We start from the raw sequence: 18,905 nt of genomic DNA, 5'->3' as shown, positions 1-18,905 counted from the left end.
TCATTATGTAGTTGAGACTGACCTGGAACTCACTGTGTAGCCCAGGCTGGTCTCGAACTCACAGCGATCCTCCTGCCTCAGCCTCCTGAGTGCTGGGATTACAGGTGAGTGCCACCACGCCCGGCCCCTGTGTCTTATTTTATAGAGGTACTGTACATGACATAGCTCTCCACTAACCTACAGACATTTCTTGTTTAATGACCTGCCTCTTTAACGACTTCACACTTAAGAGTGAGGTGCACTGTTTGGACTTAGTACGCACGGCTTGGACTTACAATATATTTTTTTAAGCAGTTCAGCCTCAGTGTTGTTTTTGGTACCAGGGATTGAACTCAGGACCTTTCACTTGCGAGGCAGGCAGGGGCACCACTGAGCTATATCCCCAGCCCCTCAGTGTCTTTTTTTTTGTACTGTATACCTTGTTTATGCAGTATTGTAATTTTTGCTGGTTGTACAGTACAGTTTACAGTATTATAGTTCCATGTCCTGTTATATTATAGTACTGCATGTAAGAGTTTTACAAATAAAAGCAAAATCATCAAGTTGGAGTTTCCTTTGACCATTTCTTGGTTCAGAATATTGTAATGTACATGCTATGTAGAATTCTTTATTACGTGACTAATTCATTTTAACGGCCTGGTCCCTGGAATGGAACTTGGTCATTAAAAGGAATATCTCTATATTTGGAAGCCAGGTGTGGTGGCACATGCTTGTAATCCCAGCGCTCAGGAAGCTGAGGTAGGAGAGTTATCACAGCTGAGGCCAGTTTGGAATACATAGACCTTGTCTCATAAATCCAAAACAACACAACAACAAAACACATTAAAGGATAATAATGAAAACCTCCATATACAGAGGAGTTCTTATTTTATTTGCAGAATTGGGAAAGTGTTTCCATTGCATTCGCTTTTGGAAGATTTTCCCCACCCCACCCTTGGACAACATTCCTCCCCTGGCTTTGTGTTTCCATTGCTCTCCCAGGGTACTTGTTGTCACCCTTGTTCTTGTCTCTCTCTACTTGGTCTCTCCCTTTTGACTGTCCTGAGGATTTTCTTGTCCCACCCCCACACCACGGTGTAGTCTTTGTGTTTGTTGTGCTTGAGCATGTTAAGCGTTTTGGATTGGCTGAGTTTGTAGTTCTCAACAAAACAGGAAAATGGCCGGGGTTTCTTCTTGTCCCTTTACCTCACTGGGGACTCCAGTTATCTGTATGTTAAGTTGCTCGAAGCTCTTCTCAGGCTCCCTAGTCCCTCTTGCTTTCTGTCACAGTGATGCTCCTGGGGTGCATTGGGAACCCACAGTCTTTCCCGCTAGAACTCTGTTCAACTGTGAGCCACAGCCAGTGTGCTGTCCTTCCCCACAGAGTAGCTGGAGTTGGTTTCAGTCTTCTGTAGCGTCTTCTGTGTCTCTGGCAGTGTTCAAAAAGGGGAGCAGATTTGGACCATTGAAAGTCGGCACCTGCAAGTTTTGATGTTTTTGTAAGTTTTGAGTGGGTTCCATTTAGTTATTTTTTCTTATTAAGGGTCATATTTTATTTTTATACCTGGTAATTCTAAATATATGTAGAAAAATAATACATTTAGAGAAAAGTTGTTAAAATAGCAGATAATTACCGCTCCCTCTCCTGCCCAGCATTGCTAACACTGTCCATTACCATGGTCCCTTGGCAGACTAGGAAGTCAGCATGAATGGACTCCTCTTCACTAGGCTGCAGCCTTTATTCAGCTTGCCTCAGTTCTCACCAGATACCCCTTTTCTGCCCCAGAACTGTGTCAGCATTCTCCAATGTGTTTGGTCACTGTGTCCTCACTTTGTTCCACCTGGACAGTTCCTCAGACTTTCCTTGTCCTTTGTGGCTGTGGCAGTTCTAAAGAGCATCTGGTGGGTGTTGCTAGGATAGCCCTCCATTTGGGTTTGCCTGGTGTTTTCTAGACAGGCTGAGATTTGGTTTGCAGAGGTGGTGTTGGGCCACATGCTGCCGGCAGGTAGGAGGCATTGGGGTGTTGACAGCCTTGCTCTATTCACACCTGCCACATCCAGCCCAGTGCAAGGGGAGGGGCATCTGCTGTGAGGTAGGTTCCGCCTTAAATCCTGTCTCTGTGGGCTCACAGCTGTTTTTTAAATACTTTGGTTGTAATCTGGTGCCAGAAGATAGATCGATAGATTTAATTAATTAATTAATTTCACTCTCACTTGCTCAAATTGTTCCAGTGCCTGTGCCTGGTAATATTTGGTCCAGTGCCAGGCATTGTCAATTTTACTTTGTTGCGGCTGGGTAGTTTTGTATTCTTAAAAATTTCTTGAGCTTTGTTTTAGGGTCTAGACAGTTCTTGGATTCACTTTGCTCCTTTAAGCTCTTGCTTTTAAGATTTTTGGATATACTGGGGCCTAGTTTTGGGCAGATGATCCCTGCTTTTGCACCCAGCCTGTGGGTCAGGGTCTGGCCGGAACAGAGAGCCAGAACAGGTGTGTGACTAGTCTCCAAAAGGGGGACCCTCCTCAGGCTACAGGGCTCTTACTTTGGGTAGTTTCCTTCACTTCTGTCTTCTGTAACATACATACCCCTGTAGACTTCTCTGACTTTGTAATAATCTTGTGACTTTCTTGTATGTTCTTAATGTTTGACCTGCAAAGCAGTGGCAGAAACTGCTGCCGTTCTGCCTTACGTAGTTTTGTTTTGTTTTTTTGTGGACAGGGTCTTATATAGCTAGGGCTGGCCTCAAACTGATGACCCTCCTACCTCAGTCTCCCAGTGTGCCACCACACCTGGTTTTTTGAGACAGGGTCTCACTATGTAGTTGAGTCTGACCTGGAACTCACTGTGTAGCCCAGGCTGGTCTCGAACTCCTAGTGATCCTCCTGCCTCAGCCTCCTGAGTGCTGGGATTACAGGTTGCGCTACCACACCTGGCTCACACCTGGTTTTATGCAGATTTTAGAAGCACATTTTTATTTCGTAGCATTAAAAGTAGTCTGGTTAACAGGAGAAGGGAGGATACTCTTGAGGCTGTGCAGCGTTGGTCTGGAGCAGATGCCTATACGGGAATCAGGTTAGCAGGCGCTCATAGTCTGGTGTCCATACTGCTTTTTAGAATTAGGAAATTTTACTGTGGAAATGCATATGTTAACTTTAGGGAAGGGTGTACAGGCACTATGAACTACTTTTGCAGCTTTTTTATAAATCTAAAATATTTCAAAGTCAGATTGATTGATTGCGATGGGGTCTTGCTGTATAAGTCAGGCTGGTTTTGAACTCACTATGTGGCCCAGGTTGGCCTTGAATTCATGGTGATCTTTCTGCCTCAGCCTCCCAAATGCTGAGATTACAGGTGGGTGCCACCACCCCGACTAAAAAGTATTTTAAAAGAAACCTAGCAGATGAGTGCGGTCTTCCAGAAGTTTCTTACCAGTGTAGGACACAAAGCTTAAAGTTCTGCTTTACATATACGCACACACATGCACCCAGCCCTGCCTTCCTATGCTAGTAGAGAACTTCCGGGTCACATCTAAGGTTGCTTTGTTGCTACCTTGGTGCCACACCTCAGAGATCTCTCTGTGTCATTACTTGCTGAGCAGTGCTCCTCAGCTGGCCCTGCTGTCTCATGCTTTCATTGTTCTGGTGGAAGTGGGCGTGACCTTTCTGTCTTCCTGAGCTCTGTGGGGCCACAGGCCTCGAATAGTCCTACCTGTTTGGCCCTGTCTCTGGCTCTTGGCAGGGAGACACCTCCTTGCATCTGAGGGCTGACGGCCCTCTTGCCACCCAGAACTGTCTGAAACAGCTGTGGCTTAGCCCCAGGGTAGCCTCTGTGCTCACTCAGCAGGCTACATGTGTGTATGCATGCGTGTGTGTCCTGCTCCATCATGGAGCCCTTCTTGCCCCTTGACCTGTGTTGGTAGTGAAGGGAGTTTTGCTGATTCATGCCACAGCAACTGAAGTCCACTTGTACATGGCTGAGGTAGGCATGGAACTGAGTCTTCAGCTCCCATTTCATGAAGATGCTGCTTAAAAGAAATTGTCGTCAGAAAGTGATCTCATGGTGTTGGCTTGATAGGCTCCAAATAGTTGCAACTGTTGTTTTCTTTAAAAGGTGTAGTGCCTTGTATAGGTATCTTTCTCCACCTACCAGAAGGTTACTAATCAAGGTTTGTGACTTTGCTTCTGCTTATGTCCTGTACGTTTCTTTTTAGAATATAATTCCTTATGGTTATCTTTCAGGATAAGGCCCCTGAACTATGGCAGCAACCATGAATCCTCTTTGCCCCCGAGTTGCAGTGACCCTTCCAGGGGAACTGTCACTGTACTTCCTCAGGGACGTGGCTGGGCTGGTGTGCCCCTTATTCTCAGGGTTGCAGCCCACAAGGGAGGCCTGATGCTGGGGAGTGGTTTGTTGGTACATGTTCAGTGCCTCCCATTGCCAGGAACAAATGCCAGGGAAGAGCTCCGACAGGTCCGGCACATCTGTCTTACTTTTCATATCTGGTTGCTCTGCCACAGGAAGGGAAGGTCAGCACATTGTCCAGCATCATTGTCAAATGTAAAAGTGATTATTGACATGGGGTCATTTTATTGAGCCGTGTGTTTTTTTGTTTGTTTGTTTATTTGTTTTTGGTACTGGGGATTGAATGCAGGACCTTGCACTTGCAAGGCAGGCATGGCGCCACTGAGCTAAATCCCCAACCCCTATTGAGTCACGTTAATAGAAAAAATTGCAGAGTAGATTTCCTTATTTTTTCACCGACATTAAAATCAGATAAAATATCAATTTGAGATCCCCAATTACATTATTTTAATTTTAAGAATCTAACAATGAAAGTCTGAGGAATAGGAGAAACCTTGGCAAATCCTTTGCTTCTTTCACAGGCAAATTTGACAGAATTACTGATTGTCCTTTACCCTAACTTTGTTGACAGTATGTTCATTTATCTTGTGTTTTGCTTTGTTGGGGCTTGAACTGGAGGCCTTGCATGTGCCAGACAAGCTGTGCTCTGCCATTGACCCACACACCCTGATCTTTGTTGCTTAACTTTTAAAAATTAATTGAGAGAACTTAGAGTTACTTTTGTCCTTGAATAATATATTATGGTTTAACCCTGTGTGGTTTGTTGTAAAGGTTTTGGGGTCACCATGGAGCAAGCAGCAGATGAGAATTGGATAGCTTCTTTGAAGTGAATCAGACTGGGGCTCCCAAGGCAGGGGCCCTTGGGATTGTGCCTTTCTGATGCCCAGTAGCAGAGCTGGTACAGGCAAATGCCTGTGCAGCCTTGCCACTCCTGCTTTCTGTCCAAACAGGAAGACTGTGCCAGAGGGGTTTTTGATGAAGATTGTGGGTGATAGATTGTACCTACAAGTCTTTGAAAATGTTTGAGTGAAGTGAGAAAAAACAGTGATGTGACTGCCTAAGATGTCCACTGTCTTGGTGCTCTCAGCAGAACTGGGTACCCAGCACAGTCCTGCCCACTGTGCGCCCTGCCCACGCAGCAGGCTGAGGTGCTGATGGCCAGTGGGCCCGTTCTTATCTTGGAAGTGGGTAAAAGTTTGCCGTGCCTTGTGTAAGGGGTAGCCCTAGCCGGGGCTTCCAGAGAGCTGCACAGGGTTAGTGGAGCTGCCCAGGAATGTGGCCTCTTACCTGTCTCATTAGGGTGAATGAGTGGATTGGAATTCCTTGTCCTTGCTTCAGGCAGGTTGTAGATTTAGGCATTATGGTTGTAAACCCCTGGAAGCCAGCTCTTTATCATGAAGAATGGGAATTTCTTGGAACCTCTGGAAACCTATTTCTGAAAAAGTTATAGTGAAAGACTCTTAGAAGATTTAAAATACTAGCTTTAGGAAGGTGTACAAAACATCTGGGTGGTTTCTCAAAGAGCACAGTGATCTGTTTAGAAAATATGGGAGAGTTTAAAACTTTACAAATAGTATAAAACAGTTTTATTTGTGGCTTAATCGTTGGCAGAATTGGAAATAGCTTTGGGTACCCTCAGCCTCACCTTCTCTTCTTCAGTGCAACCACTCTCTGGTGGCTCTGTGGAGGGGAAGGAGGCCCTGTGCAACTAGGCTCTTGTGGATTTAGCAGCTTCTGTCTGTCTGTCTGTCTGCCTGCCTGCCTGCCTGCCTGCCTGCCCTGCCCCCGCCCCTCCACCCATTTAGTGGGAAAGTGCCATTTTTATTATCCTAATTGAATTTTAAATATCCTTTTGACCCAAAAAGGTCTATACATAAACACAGCTTTCTTCAACTGGGCAACAAGTGTCCAAAGCCTGTGGATGTGTAGGGTGTAAAGCAAGATCGGTCAGGCAAAGACAGTTGTTCCTATAGCTGGTAATCTGATACAATGTCCTATTGCCATTCAAAAACAAAACAAAACAAGGGCTGGGGATTCCTCTCAGTGGTGCTGCAGCCTGCCTCGCACCTGTAAGGTCCGGAATTTCATCCCACTTACCAAAAAAAAAAAAAGATCTTTCAGTTTCTTCATGTTTGTTTTCATGACTTTCATCATCCCTCTTGCTAGGAAAAAAATCACACTGTTGTAATCTGTGCTGATCTTCATCAGAAGGTCATTCTCTGGGTCAGTTAGCCAGCATATCTTTTATGACCAGGTTCATTGTCACTAACATCTGGCAGTAGAGAAGTTGATCTGCTAGCCTTTGGATTTAATGGCCTCGCTCCTGTTTTTGTGAAATATAGCTTCACATTACAATTCAGAAAAAAATATCGGTTTGCCTTATCTTTATTTGCTTTGTTGAGTTTTTTTTGTTGTTGTTGTTGTTAAAGGAAGTACTGTTCTTTATCATTATCTACGTACTCTGTACTACAAGTAATATCAGTTTCTTGATCGTATAGACTCCCATTTTCTACCTTTCCTGGGGCTTCCTCTGGTCCTGGTGTGAAGAATTTATTTACCCAGTAGCGAAAGATCTTGTTCTTTTTAAGCATCTTGTTCTGTTCATAGAAGAACTCTACTTTGCTAGGGATATTTAGCTCAGTGACACCCCACCTACCTTGAAAGCACATAGTCCTGAGTTCGATCCCTGGTACCAAAAAAAAACCACGAAAAGCAAAAAACAAAAAAACTCTACTTTGATGTCACACAGGCAGAGGCTGAGGGAGCTCAAAAGTATATAACTCACCTTCCCATCTGTGGGTCCTGGTTTGGAGCACTGTATCTTCACCTTTAGCTGGCAGACCATGGAGTGAGGACTGCAAGTTCTGCCACTGAACACTGGAACAGTTTCAGACATCATCTTGTGAAACGGCAGTGCCACTGGTCTACAGTGCAGACGACTCTTTAATAGGCAGCTGTAATAATACACATTGTGCCTCTGACTGGCCAATTCTTGAGTGTTTGTCTGTCTGTACTGCTGTAGTAAATACCCAATCCTGGAAGCTGGGAAGTTTGAGATCAAAAGGATGGGACCTTGTTGAGGCCTCTTTGGAGAAGAATGCCGTGTCCTTACCAAGCAGAAGCAGGAACACAGTGGATCTGTGCTAGTTCCCTCTGGCCCGTTCCAGGCCCTGACCCAGGAGGGCAGAGCCCTGGTGATTTAGTCATGTCCCAAGTGGGCCCACCTCTTAATACCTCCTTGATGCACATTAGGTTTCAGCCTGTTAATTTTAGGGCATTCAGATGGTAACACTCCTAATGTGATTTTTAGCAGCTTGGAGAGATTGCTGTGTAAAGCCCCTTCTTAGTATGTTCTCACGTGTGGCGTGAGCTCCCCACTGACCTCCATGGTTCTGACAGCCCTTGGGCCATCTGTCGGGCTTGCTTTTTCTGAGGAATTAAATAAATATAAGTTGCTGTGAATATGCAGCAGGACCACTGGCCACCTGCTTGGGACAAAAGAAAGGAAAAGTCTGACTCCTGAGTATCTGGTCTTTCCTCATACAGCTCCTTGATCGAGCTCACCAGCCCTGGTACTTTATTCATTCAGAGGCACCCTTCTGGACTGGGATGTGGCTCCGTGGTGGGGCACGTGTCTGGCATGCGCAAGGCCCTGGGTTTTGCCCCCAGCAGCCCTCCATCCAAACGATAGAGTGTGGAGCTGCAGAGGCTCTAGAGGCCTTTTGTCTCTGTTTGTTCATTCATTCATTCAGTCTTTCATTTTTATTAGTATATTTGCCATACATAATGGTCACATTCATCATAGGGAATTTGTATTTTCACATATTATGTCTTCACTCTTTTTTTTTTCCTCACTCGCTTCCCTCCCATGTCTGCTATTAGTAGAGTGTGCAGGTAGGAGTTATCCTCTGGATTTCAGTTCTCTTTTGAGACCTAAGTGACTGTTTGACTTACATCTTGGTCTTACTGGCTCAGAATAACCTCAGGGCAAGTGGCTGCCTGCATAGAAGGGGGAAGTTCCCTCCTTTCTAGACACCGTCTAGCTTCTTCCTGAGGTGGCCTGGACTTGTGTTACCTTCTGCTGACTGCCTGGGGCTCAATGGGTGGCACCAGTGACGCCTGTCTGGTGTGGTTGGGAACTTGTTCTACAGGAACCTCCCTCGGGATTGCTCAGGCCTTTCTCTCTGTGCCCTCTGCCCACAGATTGGAGCCTGGGGTGGGCACAAGTCTTAGTGTTCTATTTTCTGAGGGGAGTAGAGGATGAGGGCTGCTTCAGATTCTTCCTAGTTGCTGTTCTTGGAGAGCTGACCTTGGGAGTTGAGATGGACTTGTGTGAAAAGGCCCTGAGCTCAGGGTCCTGTGGGTGCACAGGAAAGGAGGGTAGGAGGGCAGAGTCCAGCCTGTACTCAGTGTCAATGTAGTTGGGTTCAGGCCCTTGCCTTGGGCCCTTTCTGGCTTTCTACCTGCTGACCACCCCTGGTAGGCTCAACCCTCCTGTGTTTCCCTCCTAGTGACCTCACCCTCTACCATAGACATGTTAAACATCTGGTGTTCTCTGAGGCATTGACTCACACAGAAACCTGCCCGCCCAAAGGGTGGATACAGTGTCTCTCTGTCCACTTGATTAGGGCTCATCTTATGCTGTTTGGGAGGACTGGGTGGGCCATTTGTCCAGTTTGGTCCCTCAGGAAGCAAGGTGCCAGGGCCCACTGTTGTTCCCAAAGCACCTAGAAGTCACTGCTGGAGGGAGCTTCTGGATTTCCCAGAGAATCTTACATCCCACCCCTTTTGGTAGATGTCTTTGCCTTGTAACTTTTATCCCCACATTAGTCACTTTTCTTTTATGGTCCTCCTTTGTCTACCACAGGTGACTTGCCCTCTCACCTGCCTTTCCTCTTAACAAGCACATTGAGCATCTTTTGGCTATAGGTTATGAGCTTTGTACTTCACGAGCCAGAGGCTCCAGTGTTCCTTTAGCATCCACCAAAGAGCAGAGAATGGGGAGCAGTCTGAAAGGCAGCTGTGAGCTCCCTCCTGGCAGGGAAGTGACCCACCAGTGGGCCCTGATGCCTGAGTGTCTTTCAAGGCTGCATTTGGTGTTAATCGTGTTGGTTTTATCCCAGGAGGTGGCTGCTGGTGTGTCATCTACACTCTTCTCAAGAGTGAGGTGTCTGCTGTCCATCCTCTGGCACCTGGGACAGATCTCTTTAATTCTTGCTTGTCTCCTGGCAAACTGAGCAGTGGGGAAAAGTAGGTTAGGATTATGGGTCATTGCAGTTTTCTAAATTGGCGTGGAACCATGTGCACCAGATTTGGGTATCACGGGTTTCTGTGTTTCGATAAGGGAAAGTGTGCTCATGTGTAACGCTTGTAATCTGAGACGGGGAAGTGGAGAAAGTTGACTGAAAAAGCAAGTTACAAAACTAGGTGCAGTATGACCTCATTTTTGGCTAAAAATATGCTGCAATGTTTTGCTGGAGATTTCTGGAGAGCAGAGCATTTGTTTTTATCTTAGTGTATCAGTATTAATCTCTTCCTCCCCTTTTTTCTTTGAGCAGGGCTGGGAATTGAACCTAGGGCCCTTGTATGTGCTAAACACATGCTCTACCACTGAGCTAAATTCTAGTCCTTAGCTTAATTTTTTTCAATGAAAATGTTGTCCTTTCATTTTCACATTGAATGGAAAGGAAGGGAGGGTCCACCTCTGTTCTTCCTTTCTGTAAACCCCTCCAGCCAAGAGTCTGGACTTAAGCTGGGGCAGGAGATCTTGAATCCTTGGTGACTTTCAATGGAAGAGTGTTGATTTTCCAAATGACTTAGAGTGAGATGAAAGTTGACCCCCTGCCTTAGCCTCTCAGAGTGCTAGAGTTCTACGTAGCTAGAATGTCTGTCACTCGCACCCCACCCTCGTACCCCACCCCATTTTTCTTTCCCTCCCTCCCCCTCTCTCATTTGCCTGTAGCTGATCCCTTTTCAGACAGGCTGTGTCCTCTGTACCTACAAGGCTTCTCCTGGAAGGGTCCTGTATTGGCCAGGGACACATGTTCAGCTGGAATCAGATGGCACGGCAGCAGCACCATCCTCCTCGTTTTGTGGTGGTCCACAGTGTAGAGGCCCTGGTGTGCCTAACCCACCGGCTGCCCTGTGTGGCAGGCATTCACGGAGAGCTCGCCTGGAGTCTCTGCGTGGCTTTCCCTTTGCTTTCTGCAGCAGTGGGATGCTGTGTGTGGAGTGTTGCCCACAAATACAGGTCAGCAGAGCACATGATGACACATGCCCACCGTCTTCTTCCCTTGCATGTGGAGCTCCTGCCTTTCTGCTGCTGCCTGGAATTTTAACAGGCAGGAGCAGACTTTCCATATTTTTGTTACTGTTGGAAAGCATGACATCTTGTGTTAAGTTCTTTAGAGAAATCATATGGGTTGTTCTGAACTAGAATTCTTGTCATAAATTGGCCTTTTCTCGAAGATATATGTCAGGGCTGTCTCACTGAAGAGCTCGTCCTGTGTACAGTAGTCAGGTGTATGAGTGTTGGTACCTTGGGGAGTTTATAGGTGAGCTTTGGAGGGCTGCTCTGTTCTCTACCCCCACATCCTGTTTTGGGTCAGTACTGTGCTGTGTGCTCAGGGGCTTGGGCACCAAGACCTGTTAGAACCACTTGAGCAGGTGTCCCTGTTGTGTTTGCTGGCTTCTGATTCACTTGGGTCCAGCCTTGGGGACACCTTGCCAGGTGCAGGCCTCATCACTCTGTACCAGAACTGCAGAGTCTTTCCTCCTGTGAGTCCTAGTTCTGGTGACACAGCCCATGCTGACCTACTCCTAGATTCCTCCTCTTCCTCCACATATTTCTCCTTGCTGGAAAGAGGCTTTGAGTTTTATAGACCTGCAGGTTACCCTGTCCTCCTGGTGTTGTCTTCAACAGACTTGTTTGGCTTTAGCAGACTGAACTCTTCACAGACACAGTCTGTCTGTTGTTCAGTGCAGCACCTGTGTCATCCTAGCACCCAGGAGGAGTATACTTAAGACTCACAGACTCTTGCACTGTGGGAGAAGGAAAGGGTTAGCACTGGCATTATTATTGTTTGCAACTGTGTGTCAGAAATAATAGATTTTCACTGTGGGTTTCTTGTTAAATACAGGAACTTTAATACACACCCATTTATTTTGGGGCCTGCATTGAAACCAGTGGTTTGGAGGTGCAGAAAGTAGTGCTTAGCAATTACTGGAGGGGTGTGCTTTTGAGAAGTGCAAATTGGGAAACTGAAATGATAATTTCCTGTGACAGGTTATTGCTTTCTACAGTTTTTATTTTTCTGTATTTTTATAGTACTTGGGTTAATCCTGTTTCTTGGGGTATTGAAAACATTTCACCCCCCCCAAGTGGAGCTGACACACTTGCTGTATCCATGTACATCCAGGCTGGAGCACACCCTGCAAGCGCTGCTGCCCCACATGCTGTACTCCTGGTGTGGCAGGCGAGACGCTGCTCTTATTCCAGATGCGGAAGTGGTTGGTCTGAGGTCACATGAGCTGGTGCTCAGATGCTCTGATCAGCTGTGGGTGTGGGCTGTTGTACCAAGTGCAGCCCCCACCCGTCAGTTTTCAAGTCATTTATGGCAACACTAAAAAAACTAAGTTGTTTATAAAAAGACAATCTTCATTCTATGTGGAAGCCGAGAGGAGGTATTTGTCAGTAGCCTCAGATTTTGAAGACAAGCAAAAACAGGTGATGTACCTTATTTTCTTGGATGCGTATCCCAGTGGACCAGGGTTCTTCTGCATCTTGTTGCTCAAGTCCCAAAATGTCTGAGGCGGTGTGGGCGAACCATCATGAAGGCCTGCTTGGGACAGTTGTGCTGCACATGTTCGGGGTAAGCTCTCAGGAGCCTACTTATGTGAGGGAGGACCTGAGTTTTTCAGTCCTGTTACCTAGTCTGGCAGATAGAAAACTCCACAGACCTTGGTATTCCCTAATGTGGCATGGGCGTTCACAGTGATCTATTCCAAAAACACCACACACACACACACACAGCCCCAAACTCCCACGAAAGACATAAAGCCAAAGTGCAAGATTCACCCCTGGAGCTCCCGAAATGGCTGCATCTCCTGTCCTCTGTTGCCCTTGCCTTCTGCTATTTACAGGAGAGATGCCCAGCTGCCTAGGCGGGTGTGGGTGAGAAGGGGTGCTGCACCCCCCTGCTGCTGCAGCTCTGGGGTGTGGGTGTGTGCGGTTGTGGAGACAAATAGGGAGGTGCCAAGAGAAGACTCCGTTGTCAGAAGACTGCCAGTTGTCACAGAGCCTTCTTCGCCCTGCTGCGCCTTAACTGATTGCTTTTGCATATTACTCGGTTGAAACCTAGGCTCATGGACAGATTTAGGTGTATTTTTCCTTGTCTGTTAATGTATAAAGTGTGCACCACTAACTCCACCAAGAAAGCCATGGCAGTCAGCCACTCATCCTGTTACTGTGACTCTCAGCCCACTTTATTTTAGTGGGTCTGTGACGCAGACATTCAGTTTAATGTCATTTAAGATCAGTGTTTTGTTGTTTCCTGTGGAGGTTGTTATTGTGGTCAGGCTTTGATGTTGTTATTTGAAGCTAGTATAGAGAATTGGGAATCAACAGTGACTGGATTTAATCAGTGTGTGCACATCCATGTTCATGAGACCATTACACACACATGTGTATGTGAATTGTGCAGTTAGTGAACTCATGTCTTTTAATTTTCACCTTTTCTCTTTATATACCTAGACAAACATGTCCAAGCACTTTTATTAAGCCCTTCTACAGGAGCTTTTGCTCATTCATAGCATAGGAAGTGACCCAAGCGGCACTCATTTCTCTAGAGGATGCTGCGTGGCTGGTGCACTCTGCCAACACACTAAGGCGGTGGCTATCCTAGGCGCCAAATCCTGTTCAGAGTGGTCGTGACAGACAGCAGCGTATGGCGGAAGAGTGGAACATGGAGCCCAGGGAATGGCAGGGTCAGTGTTGTAGCTGGACACACGTCCTGTTGGAACTATTCAGAACAGGGGAGTGTGATTGTCTTACCGGAAAACTTCATTTACAAGAACAGGTGGGCTGTAGGTTGACCTCTACTCTAGGAATACATTTTAGGTGAACAGAATTACTAGCATCATAAGAAAAACACAGCGGATTTCTGTTAAAATACTATAAAATTTTAAAGCCTGTTACTCATGTTTTTAAAAGGAATTGCCTGGCATAAATGTAAATTTTTTTCTCTTTGGTACCTCCCCTCTCCTTGCCACTCACTTACACTTGCATGTTTTCCCAACTCAACAAATCTCCATCAACCTAACTGTCTGCAAAGCATAGAAAACTGAGAGAATTGGTGACAAGGCAGGAAGATGCCAAAGGAAAGAGGGACCACCTTGGCAGCTCCTGACCAGCAGCCCTCAGCCTTCCCTTTAGGAATAATTGCTAGGCATGAAGTGCTGTGTGAACTATGTTTTAGGGTCCCCCTTCCTCGGTGTTCACACATCACTTCAGAGAGCAAGAAGGGGTAGTCTGAAGGTGCATGCAGTTTACAGGCGTTCAGAGAACGCTGTAAGAAAGAAGACAAGGCTTTGGGAAGGGTGGAGGCACTTCTTGGTGCTCTCTGTAAGACCTGACCTTAGTGTTGTCTGAGGTATGGGTAGGGGACACTGGTGAACTTGCCAGGGAGAGAATGGAGCCGTGGAAGGGAAAAATTGAGGAAGCCTGTGGAGCACTGCCCACTAGCCCCTAGTGGGCGGAACAGGAAAGTCAAGGCAGGCAGTGGGTAAGGTTTTGGAGGAAACTGACAGTGTTGGCGTAGGGTCCTGTCTGGAACTAAGGCTGTGTTTGGGTCCAAGTGGAGACAAGAAGGTATGGGCACTATGCCCTGTTTCCTGGAGAGCCCTTTCTGCATGCTGTGAAGGAGAAGAGCCTCGAACGAAGAATGGTGCTTTCTTGATCAAGACTTGCCCCTGGCACTCATGCAGAGAAAAAAGCTGACCTGTCCAAGTCATAGCCCACTCCATGCTTAACCCTGAGCCTGACTGGTACACACTATTTGCCCAAACCTGGGCCCGTTTCTGTGCCTCAGTCTTAGGGCAGATGGGATTCATGGCAGCCCCAACCATAAGTGACTATAAAGGTACTTGTGCTAGTCTTGTATCTATCACCTGCACACGTGAGGTGGTCCTGGGCACTGGGTTACAGGGCTGTCCTGGATAGGTAGGAAAAAAGTGAGTGAGTGTCCTGTGTTCCCACAGTGTTCTCATGGGTCTGCAGGAGTTATACAAGGTTTGATTTGATGAAGCAAAGCGACTCATGGGGGAATAGGAACTTTCAGTGCCAGTCTTAGTCACCTGATGCTGCTTTCTTTCTGCAGCAGTTGGTTTCTGGGGATGCTGCAGCTGTAGTTAGCATCCCACCAGCCACCCACTCTGCGGAGCTTATTTCTGCTGTGGCTCAGGACGTCCCTGGGCTATCAATGACACAGTTGTAGAGTCTTCAGTCACATGGTTAGTTGTGTGGCTTCTCCCCTACTTTGTTTTTTGTTTGTTTGTTTGTTTTCTGTTTTTCTGGTGCTGGGGATCAAACTAAAGCAGACACAGGGCCACTGAGCTAAATCCCCAGCCCTCGCCTGCTTTGGAGTTGATCTTCCTCCACTTAGAGGACAGCAGCAGTAGCCAGAGGTTAGACCAGCAGAGGCCCCAGTATTAGTGTGGTGAACATTGCTTTCACCCTGCAGCCTTACCGCTTACTTTTGAAATGTCTGGATATTTGTTTTGTTCAAGTTAAACCATTAGCTTGCTTTAGAACCCTGGGGAAGTTACTTAACTTCTGGTGTGGGAGTAATCCTTAGAGGCCTTTCGTGACTTCTGTTCTCTTAATGTTGCTCTGCAGAAGCTCTTTATTTAATGCCCAGTGTCCTGAAATGTGACAGAAGAGTTCTTTCTTTTTGGTTCCAGGGATCGAATTCAGGTTCTTGCACTTTTGAGGGAGGTGGCAGAACCACTGAGCTAAATCCCCAGCTCTCATGTTTGTGTTTTTTAAAAATTTATTTTATTTCCCATAAAATATTCAAAGTTTGAGATTATTACAGTAGTTCTTGGTATCTGATCATTTTACCAGAAGATATTTCAGTAGTATCTCCAACAGCTAGACTTTAAAGCATTGATACAACGCTGTGCTCTTATTTAGATGGCCCTACTTTCCTTATACTCAGGGGTGTGTGTGTGTGTGTATGTGTGTGTGTGTGTGTGTGTGTGTGCACGCGCACGCGCGCATATACACGCACCTGTTCAGTTCTGTGCCTTTCTAGCATGTATGTAAGTTTGGAGCCACAGTGAAGACACTAACACAGTTCAGCCGTCACCAGGATCCCCTGAGTGCTTTTGTGGAGAATGTCTGTTTTTCCTGTTAGCTGGAGACTGACCCCATGTGCAAAGCACATGCCAGGCAAGTGTTCCCCCATTGAGGTCAGGCTCCCATTATTCTTTAACAGTCGCATCTGTCTGGCATCTTCTCTCAAGGAGCCTGTCCTCAGGGTCTGTCTTGGTCCCATGTGTGACTGAGTTGTGTTCTGTTCTGTGGTCACACCACATTCTGTTTGTTTGTTCATCAGTGGTGGACATTTGACTTTTCTTCTCTTTTTGGTTACTCTGTATGGAGCTGCTGTGAATGTTTGCATGCATGGATTTGTGTGGGTGTATTTCTGTTTGTCTTGGGCACACACCTAGGTGTGGGTTGCTGTACCACTGTAGGTTTTGACTCAGGCCTCTTGGAGATGAGACTTGTTCTTCTGAGTGAACTTCTTGAGATTGGGCAATTGGAGCTCTGATCTAGAGGGACTATGTCTGTTCTTGGGGTAAGTTTCAGGGCAGAGGAGGATAGTGACAGTCCATTCTGGGGATAGGCTAACAGTTCCTTACTGCATAGCTGTCTGCTCACCCTGGGCAAGAGGGAGAATCTTGTGTTGCTGCCCTTCCCTTATTTTTTGCGGGGAGGGTATTTTTGAGGCAGGCTGTTGCTATGCAGTTCAGACTGGCCTTGAACGCGAAGTGTTTATCCTGCCTCAGCCTCCCAAGGGCTAGGATTACAGGTGTGTGCCACCATGCCCGGCTCCTTGTTCTCAAGCCTCTGAATTGATTGCTCTGTGTTTTCCTTTAAATTCAAAGTAAGAAAAAAATGCTACACAAAAATGCTTTGAAACCATGTTTAATTTGAACAGAGTATGTTGGAATCTGGTTTGATTTAGGATTTAATGTTCACACCACTGAACAGTGTAAGCATTGTGAACAAAACTAGAAACCATACAAACATGGCCTCTTAGGTAAATATACTAGTTTGTTGCAAGTGTGGTTTCTTATAGAGCATATATTAAATTTAGAACTTCTTGTTGATCCTGAAGACATATAGCACTAGCAAAGAAGTAACATGAGGACTAACAAGAACATAGTAATCCCTTTCTTTTTATGCTTAATAAGACGAGGGAATTCAAAAAAGGGGATCTCTTTGGGATTACTGTTTTGATGTCACTTCCCTGAAATATACCTGGTTTTAATCAGGAAATGAGAAGCAATGTGTGAGATATCTAGGACACACTCTGCTGCTGACCCTCCCCAGCCACTTGTCCAGGTCCATATTGTAGGATATGTTAAGTCCACAGCACTCGAAGTGGATACAGGTAACAAGGGCAACGCACCAGTGTGTGCAAAAGCCAGTTGTTTGCAGTTGGAGTTGCCTCTGTGACCCTTTTTGGCAGAGAAGTTCTGTACTGTGAAGGCTTTCTGGAGACCTCCAGCAAGGTAGACTTTGCTGGGCTGAGGAATGGCAGAGTCTGGGGAATAGGGGTGAAGGGTATGGGGTCAGGACAAGGCTGTGGTGAGCTGAGAGTGGCCTGGGTGGTGCAGAAGCTGCATGTTTGTGGGATTATTGGTGAGCTTTATTTGCCAGGTTGCTGGCTGGTCAAACTGAGCAGTCTCTGGTTTTCTCCAGAGAAGCATTGGCGAAACTTGCTGGCTTTGGCCGTGGACGCCTTGCTTTGCGGAGTGGTTTCAGACATAGCTTGTTTTGGCCCATGCATCAGCAGGAGCCTGAAGCTGTTACCTCTGGGCATTACCCTACTGCTTCAAGAGTTGGAGCTCACACATGCTGCAGACCCTTGTGTTGTATTGCAGTACAACACCAGGGGTGTGAGAACATTCTGACTATGTGGATTTAATCGCCGGTTGCACTGAAGCACCTGCTTCTGCTCATCCAAGGGCAGCAGGGGAAGAGGGGAGTGAGTCAGGAGCCCCTCAACATTTGTCATGGAGAAGGGCGCCCTAGCAGAGGAGGGTTGTGGCCAAGACATTCAGCCTGTGTGCTTGGTTAGTTTCAGGTCCTGGGCCAGTGTGCTGCAGCCTATAGACCCAGCCTGGCCTGTGGCTCTGTGTGCAACACCCAGCTCACTCAGGATAGTTCCACATTCTTAAAGGGCTGTTCGTGCAGCAGTAAAGATGAAGGACAGGCAATAAATGTGGCTTGGAAGACTCAGTGCTTGTCGTTGTGCCGTCTGCAGAACTGCATGCTGACCCCTGCCATTGGCGCCCCTGTAAACATCACCAGTTCTCTCCCATGGTCTGCTGTGCACCAGTGAGGGCAGCTTTCAGCATCATGTCGCAAATCAGGTGATGCTGAGGGTGAGAGCAGAGAGCACTGCTACCTTCTTTAGTAAACTGCTGTTTTCAGGCATTTGGGCCCGGTGTGCATGGAAGACAGTTTTTGCGAACACCTTGAGGTTGGGTCCTGCTTCAAGGACCCTTCAGCAGGTTTGTGGGCTGCAGGTGCAGGACACACACACCCCCCAGCCTCCAGTGCACATGCTTGCTTCTTGGTCATGCAAACAAGCACAGGCTAAGAATAAGATATTGTGAAAGTGTGTCAAGAAAAGTCCTGGAGCCACTTCACTATGGCCAGGTGGCTCTGCAGCAGTGACGCTGCTGAGTGACCACACAGATGTGTCTCATCTGGGGCTCTGCAGGTGCTTTGCAGCACACCGTGTGGTATCCTTAGAGGTTCCAGCTCTTGTGTCTCCAGGGATAGCTGGGTGTTTTGTGCTCTGCATTTTCCTCCAGTTCTTTCACAAATCTGTAGAATTATGATGGAAACATTAAGCAAATTTTATATATAATATATGATGCTTTAGCATCTGAGGTTTTACAATACTGAAGATTTCCTGGGATTCACAAGTACATGTTTTTGAAATGAAATCCTAGCCTCCTGGAATTCTGTTTCCATGTCTTTTTCTTCAGAAACTAGTTATGGGCCCTGGGCTTTCCCTTATTTCACATCTTTCAGCCACTTCAGGAACTCACCACTCTAGGGCCCGGCATGTAGCTCAGTGGTGGAGCACTTCTTGGCTTGTTCAGCACCCCCACCCCACTTTTATTTTTATTATACATTATTGCAGTGTATAATGATCACATTCCTTGTGGGGAGTTGGTACATGTACATAACACAGCTTAGCACTTTTCCCCATCTCTTGATCCCTTTACCATTTGAGGTTTAAGTTTTTTTTTTTTTTTTTTTTTT

General features: G+C 46.5%; 1 protein-coding gene and 1 pseudogene across 1 annotated transcript in view; one reads left to right on the top strand and one right to left on the bottom strand.

The window, feature by feature from the left end:
- Ankrd11 (ankyrin repeat domain 11) overlaps nt 1-18,905 on the top strand; it is a 108,972-nt gene that overhangs the window by 14,128 nt on the left and 75,939 nt on the right. The window lies entirely within an intron of this gene.
- On the bottom strand, nt 6,568-7,439 carry LOC104864592 (annotated as a pseudogene).

The sequence above is a fragment of the Fukomys damarensis genome, unplaced genomic scaffold, assembly GCF_012274545.1.
Source record: "Fukomys damarensis isolate Sample0158 unplaced genomic scaffold, DMR_v1.0_HiC HiC_scaffold_32, whole genome shotgun sequence".
Lineage (NCBI taxonomy): Eukaryota > Metazoa > Chordata > Mammalia > Rodentia > Bathyergidae > Fukomys > Fukomys damarensis.
This window is presented reverse-complemented; position numbering and strand designations above follow the sequence as displayed.